A 6,106-nucleotide genomic window follows, 5' to 3' on the forward strand; every position below is an offset into this window, starting at 1 on the left:
CATAAAGAACCTAGTCTATCCTCAAACGTCAGAATGTACCTCCTCTCTAGCTTCCCCCACTTCATCTAGGCACTTTCAGCCCTTACTTTAACCCACCCCAGCCTGCTTACTCTTCTTTCATTTGCTATAAAAACTAAATACAGAGAGAGACTGAGAGCTGTTGACGAAGAGCTACGTGTGTGTCTTTCTTCGATTCCAGCCAGAATAACAGTTTTGTGTTCAGCCAAACAGGCCCAGGTTGCGCACTGAATAAAGTATTTTATAATTTTTCATATTTCTGTTTACTTACTATTTCATAATAAAGTAATTATAAAATACTTTCTTTGTGTTTATTTGATTCCTATTAAAGAGAGTTACTTTATATATAGTCAATATAGGCACAGAGTTAATTTTTTAAACATTTTCTAATGGTGGTGTGCCTCGAGATTTTTTTCATGAAACAAGTGTGCCTTTGCCCAAAAAAGGTTGGGAAACACTGAGGTAAAGGGACCCCTGACCGTTAGGTCCAGTCACAGATGACTCTGGGGTTGCGGCGCTCATCTAGCTTTACTGGCCGAGGGAGCCAATGTACAGCTTCCAGGTCATGTGGCCAGCATGACTAAGCCGCTTCTGGCTAACCAGAACAGCGCACGGAAATGCCATTTCCTGCCGGAGTGGTACTTATTTATCTATTTGCACTTTGACGTGCGTTCAAACTGCTAGGTGGGCAGGAGCAGGGACCAAGCAATGGGAGCTCACCCCGTTGCGGGGATTCAAACCGCTGACCTGCTGATCAGCAAGCCCTAGGCTCTGTGGTTTAGACCACAGCACCACCAGCTCCCTAGTAAATCTGCATAGGACCGCGGTGCTGGGTAGTAAATTATGGGAAGGATTGAAAGTTTAAAAGGTACTAGAATTCAGGGATGTCCGCTTGAATTGAATAGTGACAGGTTGATGTGAACCAAAATAAGTTTTTATCTTCAAACAATGCATGATTATTTTAAAAAAATAACATTGACTTTTGAGTAAACATGCATGGGATTGGAGTGCACATCAAAACCATTAGCCATGATGCCTAAATGGAATTTCCATCTTTATAGGAATATGTCTCTAAAAATTATTGATTTAGATCAACAATTGATTTTCAGCATCAACCAATGATATGTCTCTGTAGTTTGCATGCAGAACATGAAGAGGATGCCATTCCCAGTTACTTGTTCCTAGCATTTGGTAAATAAACTGCATTCTGTTAAATTCTGGTGTTCCTTGGAAACTGATCAAGTGTTCCTTTATTCCTGCATTCCAGGGGTTGGACTAGATGACCCTCAGGATTACTTTCAACTCTACACTTCTATGCTTCTATGAGACGATCTGTAGTGGACAGTTGGCGCTGTGGGTTAAAGCCTCAGTGCCTAGGACTTGCCGATCGAAAGGTCGGCGGTTCGAATCCCTGCGGCGGGGTGCGCTCCCCCTGCTCGGTCCCAGCGTCTGCCAACCTAGCAGTTCGAAAGCACCTCCGGGTGCAAGTAGATAAATAGGGACCGCTTACCAGCGGGAAGGTAAACGGCGTTTCCGTGTGCGGCTCTGGCTCGCCAGAGCAGCGATGTCACGCTGGCCACGTGACCCGGAAGTGTCTCTGGACAGCGCTGGCCCCTGGCCTCTTGAGTGAGATGGGCGCACAACTCCAGAGTCTGTCAAGACTGGCCCGTACGGGCAGGGGTACCTTTACCTTTACCTTTACCTTTACTGATCTAAAATCTGGATTTGTAGGGAGTGTTGAGTGTGTTTTAGGGTGAGATTACCATATTTTTTTTCAATGAATCCAGGGACACTTTTCAACTTCAATGGATTTTGTATGGGGACTGATTTGTAAATCCGGGGACTGTCCCCGGGAAACAGGGACATCTGGTAACCTTATTTTAGGGTGCACTTTCAATGAAAAATTGGGAGATTTTGTAAGTCACAGGATTCATTGGCAGACAAGAAAATCAGTCAAAGTCTGCTGTGTTTAGATTGTGAAGTATTGTACAGTGGTACCTCGGGTTACATATGCTTCAGGTTACATACGTTTCAGGTTACAAACTCCGCTAACCCAGAAATAGTGAAAACAAAAAAAATTCCTTCCAGTAGCACCTTAAAGACCAACTAAGTCAGTTCTTGGTATGAGCTTTCATGTGCATGCACACTTCTTCAGATACCAGAAATAGTGCTTCAGGTTAAGAACTTTGCTTCAGGATGAGAACAGAAATCGTGCTCCGGCAGCGCAGCAGCAGCAGGAGGCCCCATTAGCTAAAGTGGTGCTTCAGGTTAAGAACAGTTTCAGGTTAAGTTCGGACCTCTGGGACGAATTAAGTACTTAACCCGAGGTGAAGAAGCACTCCTTTTAGCAGAAGTACAGAAACAGTAGCCCTCCAGAGGTTGGAGTCAGCATAGCAAACAGACAAGGATGATGCAGTAAAGTGATATGTAGAGGGTCATAGGTTCCCCAGTCACATTTTATATACTCGCCTATGTGTACCCACGAAAGATAAAGTACAGGTGAAATACAAATGCGGAAGCCCATGCTGGAAGGAAATGATTTGAAAGGGAACCATCCACAAGCAGGAGCAATGTTTGCAGAGAGATCCTTTGTAGGCTTCTTGGTCTCATTTGAACCAACACAGCCCAATGTTAGAATGTTGGACCACGACAAAGAGGACTAAAAGTTCCAATCACCACTCAGCCATGAATCCTAGTGAGTTGTCATGGGCCATTTACATAAAATGGAGGAGGGGGGCATGTGCATCACCTTGAAGAAAAAGCAGGATGTGAATGTAATTAGAGCAACAGAGAGGGAGAGGTCTTCCAGTGGCAGCAAACAGGAAGCCCACAGCTTACAGGAGAAAAATAGACAGAGGAATCCAACTCTTAGTATTTGAAGTCTTTACCAGTATAAGTACCTAGGATGATGGACAGAAATGAGGGTTATACCGAAAAGCTTTGCTAATCTAATAGGATATACCCTCAGATGTGACCAGCCTTACAACCACAGTTTGGACCATAGTGCTAGGCAGATACTGTTCCAATAAGTGAGCAGCAAAAAAAAAAAAAAAAAAAAAAAAAAAAGAAAAGAAAAGAAAAGAAAGAAAGAAAGAAAGAAAGAAAGAAAGAAAGAAAGAGAATTTGATCAGAATGTCCATTTGATATTCATGGGAAATGTTTCTCCAGACCCTTTGCTAAGCAGCAGGAATCTCTACAGACCTGGGATTTTACTCAGCTTTAGGACAAAGAGAAGCACAGCTCAAGAGGGATTAAATTTTATGATTATTTAGGAAAGGTAATAAATTTCTTCTAAAAGGTTCTATCTGCTATAGTCTTCTATTTATTTAGGTGGGTTACTGGAAGAGATGAATGTTACAAAGCAGAATTGTCTCAAGCATGCCAAATCATCTAAAATGTGGACAAGGGAGCTGGGTGGGGGCGGTGGCAGCTTGTATAAAGTTGTATAAAGAACAACTTTATAACTTGTTTGTGAGGACTATGAAGCTGCAAGCCTGAAAGGAATGTTATCTTCATGCAAAACAGCATGTACCTGGGTAAAGAGGCAAGCATCAACCTTTTGTCCTGCTAATATTGAAAGTCTGACTGAAGGGAAACCATTTATTGGTGATGAGGAAATACCTTTGTAATACGTGGATTACTTACCCAGTGAATGCTCTTGTGTGTTTCATTCTTAAATCTTTAAATTTAATTGTAAATCTTTTTAGGAGTCTTTTCCTTAGGAAAATTGGAGCCAGTCATTTTGGCTATCATAGCAACTTATTTCAGCGTAGTTGCAAATGTTTTCTGTGAGGGCAAACTGCTGTGAATTTGACTGGCCTGATCACTGAATAGCCAGCATCTTTGACAAAAGAGTCCTAATGTTTCTTAATGACTGTGGATATTTCCTGAATGGGCAATTCATCTGAATGAATGAGGCACAGACCTGTGCCCTGGAGAGAAGGGTATGAGAAACAGCAGTTTTGCATTTGAAATGGGCAAAGAAAGAGAGTGAGCTGAGATCTAGATGAAAAATAAGCTCTCTAGTAACCCAAGGGGTACAGCATTCCCCATCCCTGTTTTGAGTCTGGGCACAATCTTACCACCTGTTTACAATGGAAGATCTTAATAATAATTATCTATTTACAGTGTGCATGTTCCTCAGTCTGAAGAACCATAGGTAAAGGTAAAGGTACCCCTGCCCGTACGGGCCAGTCTTGACAGACTCTGGGGTTGTGCGCCCATCTCACTTAAGAGGCCGGGGGCCAGCGCTGTCCGGAGACACTTCCGGGTCACGTGGCCAGCGTGACATCGCTGCTCTGGCGAGCCAGAGCCGCACACGGAAACGCCGTTTACCTTCCCGCTGGTAAGCGGTCCCTATTTATCTACTTGCACCCGGAGGTGCTTTCGAACTGCTAGGTTGGCAGGCGCTGGGACCGAGCAGCGGGAGCGCACCCCGCCGCAGGGATTCGAACCGCCGACCTTTCGATCGGCAAGTCCTAGGCGCTGAGGCTTTAACCCACAGCGCCACCTGCGTCCCATCCTGAAGAACCATAGCAGACTCCATATAGATTAGACAGTATGGCATCCAAAGTATGTAGCTTCCAGACTGATTTGAGCAGCATCAACACTCAGGATTCTGCCATGGACATCAGAGTTCAGGCTTCCAGGATCTACTATTTTATTTTTATTTTTACTAAAACCATGAGAGGCACCATCCAGAATTTGGTACAAAAGTCAATATACTAACAGTGCCATTCTAGTCTATTGAATTCAATGTGGCTTAATCCCAGGTTAAGCGGGGCTAGGACTGTAGCAATAGAATTAAAAAAACTGAGCACAGGAATTTTAGTACGAGAACTGCAAAGAGCTCACAACTCTTTCACATAAAAATCCACCCCTGCTTACCCCAAGCTTAATTTCAGCAGTAAAAAGATGGAAGGGGGAGTCATTCATTTGCTTGTTGTTGTTGTTTAGTCGTGTCCGACTCTTCGTGACCCCATGGACCAGAGCACGCCAGACACTCCTGTCTTCCACTGTCTCCCGCAGTTTGGTCAAACTCATGTTGGTAGCTTTGAGAACACTGTCCAACCATCTTGTCCTCTGTCATCCCCTTCTCCTTGTGCCCTCAATCTTTCCCAGCACCAGGGTCATTTCCAGGGAGTCTTCTCTTCTCATGAGGTGGCCAAAGTATTGGAGCCTCAGCTTCAGGATCTGTTATTCCAGTGAACACTCAGGGCTGATTTCCTTCAGAATGGATAGGTTTGATCTTCTTGCAGTCCATGGGACTCGCAAGAGTCTCCTCCAGCACCATAATTCAAAAGCACCAATTTTTTGGCAATCAGCCTTCTTTATGGTCCAGCTCTCACTTCCATACATCACTCCTGGGAAAACCATAGCTTTAACAATATGGACCTTTGTCAGCAAGGTGATGTCTCTGCTTTTTAAGATGCTCTCTAGATTTGTCATTGCTTTTCTCCCAAGAAGCAGGTGTCTTTTAATTTTGTGACTGCTGCGATCATGGAACCCAAGAAAGTAAAATCTCTCACTGCCTCCATTTCTTCCCCTTCTATTTGCCAGGAGGTGATGGGGCCCGTGGCCATGATCTTAGTTTTTTGCTACTGTTTTTTGCCTTGCTTCCACCCGCCTTCCTTTCATGTATTCCACTTTAAAATTAGTTCAGCAATTATCATATTATTCAAATTCATCCTTTATCCTTCCCTTTATACTTTTTGCTACTGTTTTTTGGTACATTTGCTACTGTTGCTAAATAACTGGGAGTCAGAAATCCTCACGGATCAACTGGAAATCACCCAGAAATCTGTCAGTAAATACAAATCTACTTTCTGCCCATCCCTGCTATATACACTTACCTGGTGGTAAGTCCAATTGACCTTAACAACACTTACTTCTATGTCTAGGAGTGCAACCAAGATTGAATTTCTGTGTCTTCATCAGCTATAAAAGACCCAGAGCTTTTGATTGAGAAAAAGATAGTATGCCTAATTAGGGAGAAAATTTATATTATTGTTATTTGGGCACATGCTTCTGAATTAAATCATACTTCAAACAGCTTGTTGATGCTGCCAAGGAGGTTTCCGCCAGCAAA

The sequence above is a fragment of the Podarcis gaigeae genome (assembly GCF_964106915.1).
Source record: "Podarcis gaigeae genome assembly, chromosome: 3".
NCBI classification, from domain to species: domain Eukaryota; kingdom Metazoa; phylum Chordata; class Lepidosauria; order Squamata; family Lacertidae; genus Podarcis; species Podarcis gaigeae.